Source organism: Lissotriton helveticus, chromosome 9 (assembly GCF_964261635.1).
Source record: "Lissotriton helveticus chromosome 9, aLisHel1.1, whole genome shotgun sequence".
Taxonomy (NCBI): Eukaryota; Metazoa; Chordata; class Amphibia; order Caudata; family Salamandridae; genus Lissotriton; species Lissotriton helveticus.
The window spans coordinates 44,759,503-44,778,402 of NC_136070.1; the positions used below are offsets into that span (position 1 = coordinate 44,759,503).

General features: G+C 43.9%; 1 long non-coding RNA gene across 1 annotated transcript; it reads right to left on the reverse strand.

Moving 5' to 3' along the window:
• Window positions 1-2,414: 2,414 nt before the first annotated feature.
• Window positions 2,415-4,717, reverse strand: LOC144782611 (uncharacterized). Its single transcript, XR_013601177.1, has 3 exons — window positions 4,625-4,717; window positions 3,265-3,396; window positions 2,415-2,538 (listed from the first exon to the last, which is right to left on the reverse strand). It is a non-coding gene; the product is annotated as an uncharacterized LOC144782611 (long non-coding RNA).
• Window positions 4,718-18,900: the final 14,183 nt, after the last annotated feature.

The window sequence follows — 18,900 nt, forward strand, 5'->3', positions numbered from 1 at the left end:
CACCGCACACTGGATCTCTTTTGCAGGTGTTAAAGACAAGTTAACTTCAGGCCTCCGTGACGTTGCTGGAATTTTCAATGATACGCGCAGACATGCAACTATAGCCATGTTTGGTATGGACAAAAGTCATACTGCTGAAAACATTTTGTCTGACTTTAACGACAAGGTCTTTGAATGGCTGAAACCAAGAGGCCTTAAGATTGGTTTTGTTTCCACCGACAATGGCAGTAATGTAGTGAAGGCAATGAGAGAAGGACATTATTTCAGGGTACCCTGTTTGGCACACTGCATAAACTTAGTCGTGCAAGACTTTCTGAAAAATGAAGCCAAAGTCAGCAACATAATGGCCATCTGCAGAAGAATATGCACGCACTTTAACCATTCTTTCAAAGGACGGAAGCTGCTACGGGTCATTCAGCATGAGCATAAGTTGCCAGTCAAAGCACTCATCCAGGAGGTCCCAACACGTTGGAACTCAACTTATTTCATGCTTGAGCGTCTCTTTGAGCAGTACATCCCACTGAATGCTTATGTCATGTCAAGAAGATTAGGGGATCCTACTGTTAATCTTAAAGCCCTGACCATTGAGATGTGGCAGTGGGACCTCATTAAATGCATCACAGAGATGCTACAACCCTTTGAGGTCTTCACACGTGCAGTTAGCAGGGAGGACTGTACTATGGGCCAAGCCATCCCATTGTTGTACATGCTTGAGCAACAGGTGAAGGAGGTCTGTCAAACATACGAAGGTGACGAACAAAAAGTTGATGCATATACCTTAGCCAAGGGCTTAGGCAACCGCTTGTGTGCAAATGTAAGGCTCAACAATATTGTGTCAGGTGAACATTACATAACTGCAACAATCTTGGATCCACGGTACAAATTATTTGTCAGCAGTAACGAAGTAATTCCATTTTCAGATGAGGATGTTGACAAGTACAAAACTTCCATAGCTGCGGAAGCTAATGAGTTAGAAACTGAACGGCTGTTACTTAAAGGCCTGCCACTGCCAGCCCAGGCCAGTCCAAGTACTCCTGACGCAAGTTCTTCACAGCATGAGAGCAGTGCGTCTGCTTTCCAGCAGGCACCAACAGTACCAAAAGCAGCACCTACACGATCTGATTCAGCAGACCCAACCAAAAGCATAACTGCTTTTTTTCTACAGAAAGGGATGGGTAAGTCCGTTGCTGTTGCAAAGGGAAAAGAGGACCAGCAAAGCTGAGCACCAATGAACATTGAGCGGATGGTTCAGGCCTATCTGGATGACACAACAGAGGTGTTCATGGAGCAAAGCCCATTGGTCTATTGGTATGAAAGAAGGAGACAGTGGCCAGTGCTGAGCAGGCTGGCGATAAAGTATCTGGCTTGTCCTGTAGCCAGTGTCTCTTCTGAGCGGGTTTTCAGTGCTGCTGGTGCCATTGTCACATCGAAAAGGACTAGTCTCTCCCCCAAAAGCGTGGAGCGGCTGACAATGATAAAAATGAATCAACGCTTCATACCACCAGACTATCAAGTACGTGAATCACCGCCGGATGAAGAAAGCGAGTGCGAAGACGTCCTCACTACTGGGTTACATGACCTACTTCTGTCTGAACGCACAGAGTTTGAGGACGAGCTCCTCTTCCCTGACAACTAGGACAGGTATATTAAAGGAATGATGCAATGCATTGCATAGGATTGTTTAGCGGACTCTGAACAAATGTGCATGGAATTAAAGTATACTAGTAACTTCAGACTCACGTGATGGGCAATTTTCCCATGTTATTTAATAATATAAATTATTTATGCACTTGTGACCCTACTACTACAGGTGCAGTCAGTACTTAATTTATCGTTCGTAGTTCATGTTCATGTTGCACAACGTACATTATTTGGTGAAACAGTCCCCCCTCCACCCCCCCAACAAACACAAATGAACTTCAAATGTTTTCTTGTGAAAATATCTTTGTTTTATTTTTATATTTTCATAATGATAATAGAAAAATAAAATATATAACAAATGTAACCCCCTGACCCAGAGCTGTCCCTACCCTCCCCTAACCCCAACCAAATTTCAACCCAAATGTACACCCCAACTCCCACATCCCACCCACCAACAAAAGGATTAAAAAAGGGGCAAAAAACAGGGTCCATTTCAAAGCCGGCGGGCTTTCAGGTGTTTGTCCACCATTATCTTCACACGCTCCTCTAGACCGTCCTCCAGCTTCTTCCGCTCCTCCTCCAACTTACTCGCTACCCGGCGGAGAATCTTCGCTTGGAAATCACGGCACCTACACTTGCATGCATGTTGTTGTTGTTGTGGGGGGGCCGCCGAAGATGTAACAACGCGGCGGCGGGCGGCTGCCTGACCACGGCGACGTAGTCCTGCAGGCTTGGGGCCCGGGCCATTGGAAGAGGCAGCAGCTGCTGCCGCCGCCTCCTCCTCCTCCTCCTCGGCCTGATCCACCAGCCGGCGGTAGGCCTCTACAATTGCCTGCAGTTTCCGCTGCCGGGCCCGGACTGCCAACTCCTTCCTTGTTGGTTTTTGGGAAGGAGTAACTATAAAGAAAGAAACAGAATTGTTGTAATCCAAACTCCCCGCAAATCAAGAACACAACATTGATTCAACACATAGTGGGCGGCACAGTAGCACTAGCAAGCAAGCTGAGTACCAAAAATTGTGTTGCGTCTATCTTGAACATTCTACAGCCTCTATTAATTTTTTGGACTTTTTGTCACGGCATTATGCCTGCCCTATTAGCATGGGTGTACTTCAACGGTCACAAACATTAGAACGAACACCTGTCTTTTTCATATCTCCTTTTGTATTATAAACTCTGATTCCGGGAAGGCGGGAACACTCTCAAAGTAACATTAATTAACAGGGGGCAGCTAGTAGTACATGTCTAGTAAAGACTATAATACTTTGTACCGCGCAACAAACCTTATTTGGTTTGTGTTTCACCAGCAACGACCCATGCACCCAGTCGTCCCCTCCTTCCCTTGCCTTTGGGTTTGCCCAAAACACCGCTGCTGCTGAGACTATCCACTAACCACCGGTATTGGGTGTGTCTCCCAACCACGCTGGCAGCTGTGTTTTCCCCTTTACATGCTTTAACAACAACCCATGCATCCGACTGCTATCAGCCACTTGCATTACTGTAGTGGTAATGCTTAGCATGCTAATGACAAGTAAAGGTAACATCATATATTTTCCAGTAGAGTACAGTGAGAAAGTTTTCCCCTCCCACCAAGTAATGCAGATCACTATTGAATGTAACTTACCATCGCCCGCCGCTGTTGGCTCCCCCCCCACTGCTGCTGGTGTAGGTGCCTCTGTTCCTCCTGTCCCCGCCGGGATCGCTGAAGCTGCGCCGCTGTCCCCGTCGGCACTGGTCGATGGTAAGGGTTCTGCACCTATAAAAATAAGTACACCTTTTTAGATGGATGCACAGCCCCCTTTGTACTTGTTCACCAAGAATGGAGTTCTTCAAAACAGTTAAGTACAACGTACGTAATCAGTATGAGTCCACATTGCATAGTACAGCAGAGTCACTACACATATTAGCATTCATTGTTATGGTATGGTACCCAAGCTCATCTCATCTGTCCTGCTACTCTAGTCCTTGGAAATTGGAAGTGAACTATGTAACCTTTGTACATCAATGTATCCAGTTTTGCGCATGTTAACTCGCAGCTTGTTGCGCAGTACGAGAAGACGCTCTGAGGCAACACATCATTGTTCAATGCATACACCTGAAGAGGTGGGAAAGTAAAAGGGCCCGTATTTAAGTTTTCTATGTGGATTGTGGAATAGAGTTTGCTTACAGGTTACAACTTCTTTTTAGCATGGCTGCATAAAACTGGCATAAATGTATTTCATACTGTCTAACGTGCACCACTTTTGTCATTATTTTTCGGCAGATGAGAAGATTGCCTTCTACGAAGCGGACATTTCCATAGCTTACAAAAAAAGAGGAATATCTGACCAATATACGTTGGTGAGAGGTCTCCGATAGTTGCCACATTTCCCTATTGTGCACTAGTAGCTGTAAAAATGTTGATTACTTTATTATGCCTTTTTTAACTCTGGATTTTTTCTGGTGGGCCCTTCAACGTATTTGACGGAACAACTTAAAAACATTGATGTTACTTACTTACTTCTAACAAAATAAAGCTTTTGAATGACCACTTTGACTCTGAAGTTTATTTTCAGTGTCTGTTGTCTTGGAGACTCACACGAGTGAGTGAGCAAAAGGGGGTTTCTTAGGTAACGGTTTGTGTACTAAAAGCATTCGGCATCTTGGTATTGGGGTTCAGGAGTGTGAATTGAATAATTGACCAATGACTCAGGCCATATAGGCTGTCGTTCAGTGAATTGTGCGTTCCTCAGAGTTCTGTGACTGAGGTGTAAGTAAGGTCCAACCTGCCTATCAGTACCAACATCCAATTTTCGTGTGCATAGTTACATAGTTGTGTAATATGTATATAACTCCATAGGAGATAGAATACCCACAAGACTAGTAGTGGTATACTAACGTTTACAAAAATACTAGACAAACATCATTCTGGATGCATACTTGGTTGCTGTCAATTGCCAAAGCAGACACATTACAGAGGAAAAAACAAGCACTGTTGGACTTACTGGGGACAGCAGCAGGATCCTCAGTAGAGGAGCTCTGTGTAAGTGGTGGTTCACCCGCCGACTCGGTCCCTGTATTCTGCTTGCCCCTGGGTTCTGTGGTTCATGTAAAAAATAATAAACAAAGAGAAAAACATTGAGTGCTGTGAAACATAGACATCATTGCAAAAAACACTGCTACAGTGGAACAGAGCCGGAGGCAACAAATCCATGCCAGGGGCCGCAACGCAAATATGTATCCATCCTTAGAGTATTATTAAATTAAGGATATCTATTGGTGCGGTGGCCCCTGAAGTTTGGTGCCCCTGTGCAGTTGCACAGCTTGCACATGCCCCCTAGAGCCGGCCCTGGCTGAGGTAAGAAGAACAAAGTAACGTTAGCATTCTTTGCAAGAAAAGGATTCGATTCATGCAGAAGAGAAGGCCGTGAAATAAATGCTACAATATGCAAACTACGTACAATTATCCATCCACCGCTATTTCACTGACGGACAAAGGAAGGACAAGACTCTATTAATAGCATTAACTAACTTCAGTTCTCAACAATAAAGAAAATCTCACATCAATAAACAGCAACAGCTAGCGCCAAGTTGAAACAACACGCAAGAGCCAGTGAAGAAGAAGAACACTGTCATACAATGACAGTAGATATACCGGAATACATCGGAAATGTAACTAGGAGCAACAGTCATCGCGTTACTTATTCAGCCAATATTTACAAAGATACAATAACAATATTTATACAACTATATATATATATATATATATATATATTTATATAACTATATATATAATATATATATATATATATATATATATATATATATATATATATATATATATATATATATACACACTTTATTTTTGGGGTAGCCACTCACCAAGACCCACAACCTCCACACCAAGCAGGTCCAACAGGTCCTGCTCCCGGTCCAAAATGTCGGCCCAGCGGTGGGACAGCTGATGGTGGGTACGCCGGATACCGGAGCAGCGGAAGACTGCACGGCGCACCTTCGCCCACCGCCGGAGACGCTCTTCAATGCGCTGGTAGCCGGAGCCGGGCCTGCCGCCTGCTGCCAAAGTCAAGGGGAGGTGACGCTGGATAAAAAAGACCAGGGCGGCCACCTCCTCCTCCCCAAAAAGTTGGCGGGGCGTCACTCCTGCCGGGCGCATTCTGCCGCAAGGCAGCCGGGTTTTTTTCGGCACAGCCGCCTTGCCCTTTGAGCCGCCGATGCTGCTGGCACCCTTCACCATGGTTCTGGGTGGAGGGGAGAAGGAAATTTGAAGACAAAAAGGTTAGGGGAAGAAAGAAGAAAGATAAAAAAAGGAAGTAATATAAAACAAGAGAAAAGTTGCAAAAAAAGTTGTAAAAGTAAAAATAAAATGAGAAATATAAACCTAGGCACAGACAGAAATAGGTAATAAGTAAAGAAAGTTAGAAAAACTGAGGGAAAAGACCAGGATGGAAGAGATAGGAGTGAGATGCGGGCCCCCAGAGTGAAGATGGGGGGGTATTGCACATGGGGGGTACCTGTGGTACCCCCTTCATTTGCATTAACAAAGCGGCAGGCAGCGCGCGGTGCCTGCCGCTTTGTTAATGCAAATGCAGAAATGCATTTCTAGCATTGTGGCGGGCGGTACTGAGAGCACCGCCCGCCACAATGCTAGAAATGCAGGATGTGCCCGCCACTGTGGCGGGCACATCCTAATGCTGGCGTCGGGACCCCGCCCTTAAGGCGGGCGGTCCCGTTTACCGATAGGGTGATGTGCGGGCAAAGCCTGCCCGCCATCCTAATGGACCCCTTAGAGTAGTGAAAGCTGGGTCTGGTGGCTCAGTGGACTAAAGCAGCCACTGCGCGGGCCTGTGTTCGACCTCATGGTCACAGGTTCAAATCCCGGCGGGTCCACTCAGCCTTTCATCCATTTGAGGTTGATAAAATGAGTACCATTGAGTTGGGTAATAATAAACATCTGTTATTCAGTTCCAGGACACCTTTGGGTAATCGTGCGCTTTACAAATACACCTGTTATATTATGTTATGTACGATTACTCGTAAGTGATCGGGCATTATTCGCTTGTCTGTCCCTCAGGCCGTTGGGGATTCACCCAAGCAATGATTACTAGAGCAGGCAAGCGGTCCAAAAAGACACCGAGAAGAACTGCTGCAACACCTAGTGGACTTGATAACGATTTGTGACCAATAAACCTAGTGTGTGGTGTAGAGGCGTCAACACACTAGAACTAAGAGGGTGAAAGAGAGGCTTCCCACCCGCAGTTAAAGTGGGGCATAGAATTGTGGGGGAAAGCCCATGGTGGCCGCAGCATAGATATCCTTCATCATAGCCCCCCGAAGGTACCCAAAGAAGTGGACACACCCCTAGTGGAGTGCCCTGAACAGGAGTTGGTTCTGCAGCCCACAACCCTAGTAAGCCAAAGAGAGGGTTGAACAGATCCAATGGAGGTGGCAGGGTTTCTAGCAAGATAGAGCCGAATGATCCTGGTGGAGCGCTATGGTCAGCGCCGGCTGTTGGACTTTCTAAACGGGATTGGGAGAGTCACAGGGGTTAGGAGTGTGACACGGGCTGGGAGGGTGACATGGATGGGCAAGATAAGTTGGAATGAGAGAGTAGCGGATGTGTTGAGTGTGGCAGGGACTAGGAGTGTGACATGCCGGGGAGGGTGACAGGGACTGGGAGTTTGAGAGGGACTAGAAGTGTGACATGAAAGGCAGGAGTGGCATAGAGGTGGAATGTGACAGAGACTGGATGTGGCAGAGGTAATGAGTGTATGTTTTATCCATACTAATATAATAAAGAGAGAGCATAAACCTTTGAGGCGGGTAATCTCAGGAACCACACCACCAATCACAACACCCAATACAGCGTTGGAAAGGGCAGTTGCAGCAGAAGGACATAGGCTATGCAGACGCCCACCATATACATTTAAAAGGCAAAAGAACAGTGCCAGCAAAGTAGTCCCTTGTGGGCGTGTCTGCGTTGTGCTGTGGGCGTGTGCTAGGGGCGTGACAAACGCAGGGGGCGTGTGGTACGTTCCACCCTTCATGCCATGTCTCATATTGTGTGCTAATCCCACCCTGCTCCCATTAAATACCCCTGCACCCCATAATCATAACCCACCCTTACTCCTTAAAATACCCCAACACCCTTAAACACTAACCCATCTTAACCCTATAAATATACCCTGTACCCCAAACCTATCCCTAAACCCTAAAAATACCCCTGTACCCCAAAACCCAAACCTAGCCCTGAACCCTATAAATACCCCTGTACCTCAAAACCCAAACCTATCCCTGAACCCTAAAAATACCCCCTGTACACCAAAACCCAAACCTAGCCCTGAACCCTAAAAATACCACTGTACCCCAAAACCCAAACCTACCCCCGAACCGTAAAATACCCTGTACCCCAAAACCCAAACCTAGCCCTGAACCCTTACAATACCCCTGTATCCCAAAACCCAAACCTACCCCTGAACCCTAAAAGTACCCCTGTACCCCAAAACCCAAACCTAGCCCTGAACCCTAAAAATAACCCTGTACCCCAAAACCCAAACCTACCCCTGAACCCTAAAATACCCCTGTACCCCAAAACCCAAACCTAGCCCTGAACCCTAAAAATACCCCTGTACCCCAAAACCCAAACCTACCCCTGAACCCTAAAAATACCCCTGTACCCCTGTACCCCAAACCTAGCCCTGAACCCTAAAAATACCCCTGTACCCCAAAACCCAAACCTAGCCCTGAACCCTAACAATACCCCTGTACCCCAAAACCCATACCTATCCCTAAACCCGAAAACTACCCCTGTACCCCATAACCCAAAACTATATCTGAACCCTTAAAATACCCAAACACCCCAAAACATATACCTCAGTACCACAAAACATATACCCCTATACCCATGCTTACCTTATCCAAACATTAAAAATGTTGTTGTAAATGTATGCGTGGTAAAAGCATATAAAATGTAATGCCATGCGTTATAATGGTATTGCGGAGTCATGGTACTTTCGTAATGAAAGTATGCGGAGTGATAGTATGCGGAAAGAAAGTTGCGGAATAATGGGTGTTTACCCTCCCCCGGTAAGTACATTGGTGGCACGGCGGCCCACATCTCCAGCAACATACTCATATTTTTTCACCACCCATTTGAAAAATGCACAGGTCTCTCTCATTGATGGCCAGCACCGACATACACTTTTAGACACACCTCCCGCCACAAGTTCTAGAATTGTGAACTTTAGCGCTGGGGAGCTACGTTCGAATCTCGGCATCAGCTCAACATCCTGTGATTCCAGGGAAATCGCTTTGTCTCCCCGTGCCGACCACAAATGAATGTGTTCTTCTGTAATGTAAATTGTGCTCATGCCATGTTGTCGAGTTCGCGCTATATAATATTGCAAGGAAAAATAAAGTAGGGAAACTCGAGTTCACACACTACTGAACGCGCACTCTTAAATGCATCAGCAGTGCACTGTGAATCGGAGCGTTTCACAGGCCTGTCACAGATAAGAAATGCTATCAAAACGAAATCCTACAAAACAATATACTACTGTCCGGCAGCAATTCATATCCGGACAACGTCGGGACGGGCTGCTAGTATCTAATACAAGTGGAAACTCCAGGGTTCAGACAGGAACCTTGGGTGATCAATATATGTATAGTAATAGTGACCACTGTAAACATTTCAAAATAATTAATTCAATGTCAAAGGAAATGAAGTAGATGAATAGAAAGTAGCGTGTTGCCCCCCATCTGATGTAAACAAGTCAGAAAGGTGTGGAGATTGTCCACCAACCAATTACAATAATATTGCAAGTTATTGGAACAATTATTCCCTGATCAAATGGGAAAGTTAGTGGAGAAGATGGGTTTACCATAGAATTTATCAAGATATTTGTAAAAGTTTTAAATATTTATTTGCTGGAACTGGCGTATTATGCTTTAACAGGAGGTGCTATCCCTCCTTATGTCGTTACGGGGATAGTGGTTACTTTAAACACAAGCATTGGCATAGCCAATAGGTCTCGCCTTTGGTAACTTGTGTGTTTACGTAAATGCAGCACACAAGCTATGAGGTTACAAAAATCAGAAAGTACATTGAGCAGCTGGTCACATTTTATGTATCAGCGGCAGGACCAGAATAATTCCACCCTGCATGCCCTGTGAGAAGGATTAAGCAAGAGCATTAACGACAGAGATGTGGTGGGTGCGAAGGAGGCAGCAAGGCAAGGGGTACATCAAACGGGAGGTGGTGACTTGAACTATGCAACAGGCCTCATGCACTAACGCATGCACACAGGTGATGTGTGATCTTTGTATTAAATGGGAAATCAATGGCCAATGATTTACAGGATGGTTTTAGTAAACTAAATTTGGAGTACTCTTTTTTCAATATTAAATTGATGTGCGTCCAAAGAATCTAGATGGCAGCCAGTCACCTGCTGCTATGCACTGGCATGATGAGATGCCAACTGAAGGCAGCCAGTCACCCTGCACCAGCTGCTGAAGGCAGCCAGTCACCCTGCTTCTCTGCACTCGAACGGGTAGATGCTGACACTCTGCGCCGGACACTCGCCCCTGCACAGCGCCTTGGCCTCTTTGCTGAGACTGCAAACGTGGCCCAACCAAGGAGGACAAGAGGTTCTACAGGGTATGGGGCAGAGAGGGTCCCTCTGCTCATGGACATGGTTAGCAGGGTTAGCAGAGGTGGACGCAAAAACATGCTTTGTTAACGCGAGAGCCACAAACACAATAAACATGGAAAACGAAGACGGCATTAAGTACAACATGCTTTGCTACCAAGAGGGAGGGACGGTGATGGGCGGATTTTGTGGCATGCAGCTACACAGAAAGGAAAGGGCCAAGGGAGGAGGCCGGAGCCAGCAGACAGCCTGATGCTAGCCCAGGAACCTTCCCACCCATCTGCCAGCCCAGCATTGTCTGCGCCTGCCCTGTGCGGCACCTGGGCCTCGGAGGGGGGCAGCGGGGGAGGCACATTTTTGTAGCGTTCCATGGAGCGGGAAAGGTGGGTGGGTGTACGTGGTGGACAAGTGGGCTCTCTGAGCACCGCACTGAGGCGTATAGTGGACCGAGTAGCCGAGGCAGGAGGAATTAGAGGTCAGACTGATGGCCGCAGCCTGTACAGTTGCGGGGACCAGGTCACTGACGCCGGCAGCAAGCTTGAGCTGCTCTGAGGAACTGTCCTGCACGTGTGCAGCGATTTGTCTCATTCCCCGGCAGCATGTCCAGCCCCTGTCGATTGTAGTTTCCGGGAGTCTGCAGTGCACAGATGTGGGGCTTGTTGAGAAGTCTTTCTGCACATGTGCAGCGCATGACGAGAAGCCACATGCACATGTGTAGTGCCTGCTGAGCATACATAGACACAGCGAGTGAAAAAGCACGAACAAAAAAATTAAGTTAAGGCACGTTTAGGAACACGGATAGAAAAAAATAACAAAAGTGAAAGCTCATTTAAAAAAAGCATGAACACTAAAGTTAGTTAAAGCGCACAACAGTGAAATCTCTTTAAAAAACAAGCCGCGCCAGAGAAATGAAAGTTGCGTCAGCCTTTGTTGAAGATAAACACGGTAATACCAAAAAAAAGTGCTTAGCGGCTAATTGAGAGACACTGTCTCCCGCCGCAAGTAAAAGAGCCAATCCCGGTGGGCGGGGCCAAAAGAGGACAGGGTGGCAACCAGGAGGCATTAAAATGCCTCCGGGGCAATCATTACACTATGTTTAGCATAATCCATGACGACAAATGACACGCACAAATGAAAATTGCAGGCGGAGCTGAGACACGACTTCTGGAATCGTATTGATTCCAAGAAGCCTTCGCATGGCGAGGGCAGCGCATGCACGCTTCTAATTCCAGGCGAGACCTAAAAAGGTAAGAATCCCAAAGATGTCAATTTCTACCAACTGAATAGCTTTCTTACTGCAAACTATAGAATACTAGCTAGACTGATAGCAAATAGAATTAGTAGAGTTGCGGATGATAATCCATAAAGATCAAAATTGTTTCAGTGTGGGCCGTCAATTATATGCTAATACAAATTATTTAATAGAGGAATTAGATATTTTTAAAGCTAAACAGATTCCCACAATGGAGTTTTAAATAGATGCAGGGAAGGATTTTGACATTATATGCTGGGAGAGTGTGTTAAAAAAGTTTGTGCTTCCCTCTCAGCTGACAAGGATCTGAAGTAATCTTTATAGAGATGTAAAGGTCAGACTGATTTTAAACTCTTCTCCTATCAGCAATCTTAAGGTCCATTGCGGAACAAGACAGGGCTGCCCTTTATCTCCGATTTTATTTGTGTTTTTTATCGAACCACTAGGCTGTTGCAATCAAGAATGATAATGTCATTGTGGACTGGGAGGCAGCCCTGATGCACGCCAGAGAGGTTCAATCAAGTCCCGCCTCCGTCTTATTCAATACAAAATACTTCTCAATCAATCAATCAATCAGGGGATTTGTAAAGCGACCTACTTACCCGTGAGGGTCTTCACAGGGCTTACTACGACTGAGCCAGACTACACAAGATAGGGCGAGCAATGGATTCAATATATCATAGATGTGGACAGGAAGAGGGAAACTTTTATCATACTATCTGGGTGTGCACAGCTGTACAGATTTTCTGGAGGGCAGTCATAACGGAACTTAACAAAGTACTGAAGATGGATATACCCCCAGACCCAAAATGTATATTGCTAGGAATCCCGAATGATATAGACGTGGGCAGATCACAACTGCTATTAGCACACTAGGATTAGTGGTGGCGATAAGAGACATAGCGAGACGAGGGGGGGAAACAACCGTGCCAACAATCAGAGAATGGAGAGCGAGAATTGATATGTACAGGGTCGCAGATAGGGTAACATATAAGGCCAGAGGTTACCCCAAAAAAATCCGCAAGGTGTTGGGCAGTTGGAGAAAATACTATGGATTGGATGTGACGAATGATATAGACTAGATAAGTTCTGAATGAAACATAATATATACTAGCATACGAAGTATGCTGAGGGGAAATGTAGTTTTGAATACAGGGGAGGTAAACGTTGTACTGGGTGAGTGCAAACGGGGGGAACCCCCATTGCAACGTTCTTAATGTCCTTCGCTAAAAAAGTAAATGGCACCTTGAATGCATCACAGATATAATGATCTTTTCTAAGATGTTACCATGCGACTGTAGTTGATTTTTGTTACTGTTTAAGAGCAAGAAAACAATAAAAATATTTCAACAAAAATAAAGAATGATAATGTCATAAATCCTTTGGTGTTTGAACAAAATAGCAAATACAAATATCCTGATTCATACATATTGTGTCAACAATATCATGATTTTAAAAATATTGTAGACAGGATTATTATAGGTAAGAATATTTTCAGTGCTGTTTCTAATATTGTTGTAAACATAATATTTTCAAAAGTATTGTTGAATGCTATTTCGTTTTTATGAGATAATTATTTAGTGTTCTTTTGTACTTTATTTTGTGTGTTAATAATATTCTTTTTTTGTTGTAATTCCAAAAAGTGTAAATGCATTTTTATTATAATTTTGAATTTGAAAAATATTGTAGATATTATTATGTTATATGAGCGGGTTGTTGGGTATTCTGGGGAAAAGGGTGGGGAGAGTTTTTAAAATATGTGAACATTCATGTGTTTGTATATTTATTTTTTAATGTATTGCAATTGTTACAATAGATGAAACATTTTTACATTCTTAATTTTATTTTAATGTAATTTGTATGTTTAATTAATTTTTATTAAAATTGTAGTATTTAATTAATCGTTGTCAAAACCTTTATATGTATATTTGTATATACTAAATGTACTTTTTTCAATGTTTTATATAACAATAATATATTAAAATGTGTATTCTTAATTTCCTGAATTTACGTATTAAGAATGATCTTGTTTTGATGTACTTATTTGCTAATGTTATTTGTTTTAAACATTTATATAAATTTTGAATTAAATCACAATAAATAATTGATGATTTGTCAGTTATGATTTGTAAGCAATAAACATAAAAATATAAAAAGATTTTGAGATGTTTAGGGGCTGATTACGATGCTGTCGAAAAAAGCTCCGACCGTCAGTCAGAGCCTTTACGACTGCATCGTAATTTGCCGGTGGATTCCTTTACGACCTCCTCATTACAATAGAGGCGTTTGGAAAGGCATCTAAATGGTCATTCTGGCTGGCTTCCAATGGGTTAGATGGGTAGGGGTGAAAATCTTACCTTCCCGCAGTGACACAAAGAACGGACTCTCTTTTTCAGAGAAGGTGGGATGAGCCCTGGCAGCTAAAGGTGAAGAGGGACTATGAAGATGGGGCTCCCTTCTTCTAGGAAGAGGCCAGCAACAATGCAATGTACCGAGAAGAGGAGACTGACGCCATAAGCTCGTGAAGAACCGGGGAGAACCTGGAGGGGCGGCACAAGTCAGAAGGAGGCGCGGAGGAGAATCAATAGCCCACTATTAAGGCTGACTTTACAAAGATCTCTTTTAGTTCATGCTTCATGTTTCACATGTAACCCAATAAAAGGCACTATTATGAGAACAGAAAAACCTCCAATGACATATTTCTGCCCTCCTGTTAGAATCGGCACCACCTCCAATGCTCACTGCTTTCCCCACCGCTGTCACCATTGGATCCAAGATCATGGCAGTGGCAAAGGCCATGTGGCGGTCAGACTGCCATGCTCGTAATCTGGAGGTCCAATGACCGAGGAGGCAACGGTCGGACTGCCACTGATGTTACAGCTATTTTTGTTCCAGCTAACCTAACTTTTGTAGTCTATTTGTGTCATTTTTTAACCATTTTCCTGGAAGTGAGTTGCAAGAAGGTGCTGCTGCTTTTCGGATAGGGTAAGACAGTTTTTAAGCTTTTCAATAGAATTATTCTTGGGGTAGTGGGGATTTAGGGAGTACTAGTAAATGGTAGTTAGAGCATGGACATCTAGATTTTGGAAAGTTTATGTGTAATTTGTGTTATTTTGTCTAATGGTGTTCTTTGTTAGGCTTAGTTAGAGTTAGGGGTGAGTTTAACAGAGTAATGCTCTCTAGCACAATTAATCGTGATAATGACTAATTATGCGAGGAGAGTAAACCAGTATTTAACGCTATATTCTTAGTGCAAATTTCACCCTCACGTTTAGAATGGGCCCAAAGAAGCATTTTACACTAGGAAAATAGCACTAAATGCTACAGGACCTGAACAGCAGTAGTCAGCAGTCACTCCATGTCTCTTAGTTTCTTGTTGCTATGTTCTTGCAGTAAGATTTGAGCCCCAAATTACTCTTAATTACTCAAGGTGGCGTAATTTTGCATCATGTAGGAGTAATGCGTAATTACTGAAATTACTCCAACTACACTGGCATAATTAAAATGTCACCCAGGCCTACATAGAGTTTGGTATTATTGCATTGTTATTTTATATAATGTTATGTTTTTTTGGGACTCATCATATGATGTCTTTGGGTGCCAAGGTGAAGGGAGGCAGTCAAATGCTCTGTGCACTTCCTGTAAGGAAGGAGGTGATCCACTTGAGGGCGTCTTGCTGTATGCAGGGTTGTAGAGCCTGTTGATGAGGGTGTTGTGGGAGACTGTGTTAAACGCCACAGAGAGGTCGAGGAGGATCACAGACATGGTTTCTCCACGGTCGAGGAGTGTTCGGATATCATCTGCGGCGGCAATCAGCATGGTCTCAGTACTGTGGTTGGCATGGACTCCTGATTGAGACGCGTCCAGTAAGTGGTTCTGTTCCAGTAATTCAGTGAGCAGCTGTTCCAGTGATTCGGTGAGCTGCTGGTTGATGGCTTTCTCAAGTACTTTGATCGGGTAGTGGAGCAGGGAGATCAGACTATAAGTTTTGAGATTGTTGGTGTCTACGAAGACATTCTTTAGAAGGGGTCGGATGTCTGCACGTTTCTATCTGTCCGGGACGATTGCTGTAGAGATGGAGGTGTTGAGAATGGGGGTGCGTTGTGTACTGATCGGGTTCGTTCCAAGGTTGTAGAGGTGGTGGGAGCAGGGTTCATTGGACGCCCTGGAGTGGATGGAAGATATGATGGTTGAGGTGGTCAGGGCCGTGAGTGGAGACCAGGTGGTAAAGGTTTGGCTGCTGTACGTTATTTACTTGAGATCATCAGGGTTGGGTGTGGTGGGTTGTAGTGTTGAAATTTGTAGAGTGCTCTTTGTCCCATCACATTTAATGAGAGTGTCTGCCATTTTTTAAGGTCCACTTTCACGTCGCGGGTGAGAGGGGTGATATTAAGTGACCAGGTCAAGGCTGGGTCAAGAGCAGGATGGCCAGTCCATTGAGGCTGTGGGGCCACACACCACCACCTTTTGCCCCTCACGAACAGTGTCTATAAGGCTGAGCAAAGGTGGGCCTGACAGACACTGTTCATTTTCAGGTCAGGCAGCCAGGAGATGGACATGTGCTAAATGCGCACGCTCCTGGCTGCCTGAGCTGAACTTTGCTGGACAGAGGAAGTCACAGCTTCTCTGGGCATGACTTCCTCAACTCAGCAAAGATGCTTGAGGCCCTCCTCTGCAGTGATGTCACTCATTGCCTCACACCTGGGCGCTTCAGTTTTAAGCCCTGAAGCTTCCAGGATCCAGTGTCAATCAGTGACACCTTGTCACAGAGTGGGGTGGGGTCAGCAGTCTCACTGACCCATCCCACTCTGTGGGGACTCCTGCCTTCCCTCATTAACTGACCTAGGAAGGCAGCATTCCCAATCCTCCTGGGACCTCCGGGCAGAGCTTCAGGTAAGTGTGATTTGTTCTTTAAATTAATGTTTGGTGCGTGCGTGCGTGTATGCTTGGAAATTTAGTAATGAGCGTTGTGAATGGGTCTGTGTGTGTGTGTCTGTGTGCACACGCGTGTGAATGCATGGTTGTGGGTGTGCATGTGTATGTGTGTGTATGTCCCGTCTGCCCCCTCCCTCCAACAATTACCAGTCGCCACTGGTCAAGAGCCACTTGGATCAACAAATACTGAAAACCAAGATGACGTATTGGGATAGTTGTTTGCCAATCTACGCTGTCCCTTGAGGACGCAACAGCACCAGAATCGATTTGGCCGGTTTGAGTGTTAATCCTAAAGGCTCTGCAAACAACTGCAAGTTGCCGAGACAGCGTGGTCCACTATCTTGTGGGTTGGATAAATACAGCAAGATGTCATCCACACAGAGTGCAATCCTGTCCTCTTGCACCACCGCATTCCAATCCCACCCTCTGATCGGTGTGTCACACCGTATAAGCCGAGCCAGGGGCCGGCTTATACGAAAAGGAGCCGGGACAAGGGGCAACTCTCTCTAGTCCCTCGCTGGATGAGAAATTCATCGGAGACTGGCCAATATATTTGTACTTGGGCCATCTTGTTAGAGTATAAGATACACAGCAGTCCCCTAAAGCGGACCCCAAAACCTGCCTTCTCCAGCACACCAGTCAGGTAGCCCCAGTCCACTGTATCAAAGGCCTTCTCAAAATCTTTTCAAAAGTAAGGCCAGTTGGGATAAAAGCCTATGATGGTGGGCAAGTGTCACATGCAAACTCCTCAAACAGTGCCTCGTACTCCTAGCAGGTATGAAGCCACATTGGTTTGGATTAATTAAAGATCAGAGAACTGGTGGTAGTCTATTGGCAAGAACAATGGCCAATATCATAACTTCCCCATTGTACGTGAAAAAAGGCTGATAATCAGCACAAGCAGGAGATGGAAGGTGGGTGCATCTTTGGTATGATCACTGTGGTGGCCTGGTCAACGTTTGGGGGGAATTAGCCCCTAGGCATTGCTTCATTTTAAAGAACTAACAGGTCTGGTGCCAAGATATCCCTATATTTGGTATAGAATTCCATGGTATAGCCGTCAGGACCAGGTGTTTTTCCTACCGCCATCTGTGAAATTGCTTCTATGACCTCCTCAAGCATAATCGATTGGTCTAGCTATCACCACTTTAGAGAGGCTGGGGAATGGAACCTCATCAAGAAGAGGATGGTCCGCTCAGTGTCAGGACGAGGATCAGCTGTGTAGAGGATAGCATACAAAAATCATGAACACTTGGGCAATATCAGGGGAAGAACGGTGGATGCATAATATTTTGATTAATTCAAGTTTATCATCTTTTGGGGTGTTTTAAGTTTATTTTAGTTACATGAAATTGCCATAATGTTATTAGAGTGTTTCAAAACATTTGTAACTTTATTTATCATTTTTGGTTAATTTAAAATATTGTTATTTTCAAGTCTTGTAATGAAATGGCTTTATTGTTGGAGCTATTATTCATGTAGTCTATATTTTGTTGTGATACTTTTGAATATTTATATGTTTATTTAAAGCTAACCATGTTTTTGTTTCTGATATTTTTGTTGTCTATATAAGTAAAAATAGATATTTTTACTGTGATATTTTAGTTTTCTATATTTTTTTACGTGGGAAAAAAAGGGAATATTTTTGCGAAAGATCTTTATTTTAGAATTTTTTTGTGAATCAATATAGTTGTCATTGATATAATGTCATTAATCCAAATATTTCCATACAGAAAATGGCTACAATCACAGTATGTGTGGCCTACATAAAACTTTTTTTCTATAATCATATGCAGGAGAGAATTTTAAAATTAATAGATCAAAAACAGATGTTTCATTATATAATTTAGTAATTAGAGGGATCTGAGAGTCTCATAATAATAGAGCAAAGCACTAGTTAGGTATTTACTCTTCACGATTTAAAGTATAGACTATTAATGTACAAGTTAAATCTCTGTAATCAAGATGGCAATCTCACCCTTTGGTAATTTACAGCATAGTGGCTTTCATTACAATATCGGTCCTCCAGTTGTTTGATTTTGTTTTTACTGCAGTCATATGTAGTCTATATTCTAGATTTTTTTAAAGTAGAGTATATGTTTTCCTAATTTATTTGGGAAATAAAACCCCCAGAGAGTCACTTGGGACTTTATATTCATCTACAGCACAGGGCGGCGTAGCTCCTCAGAATTAAGAAAAACAAATTATATTGGGTGTTTGCAAATATGTCTTCTTAATATAAAAATATGCACCTTGCACATATATATTTTGATAACCCATTGGTGATAATGATTTTGAACGAACACAGAATCAATGATATTATGAAATTAACCTCAGATAATTAAGTATAGGGTTATACAATGTTTTTTTTTAAACAAAAAGAACAGTTTAAAAATAAGTTTTCTATTCCAAATATCAATTTAGCTAT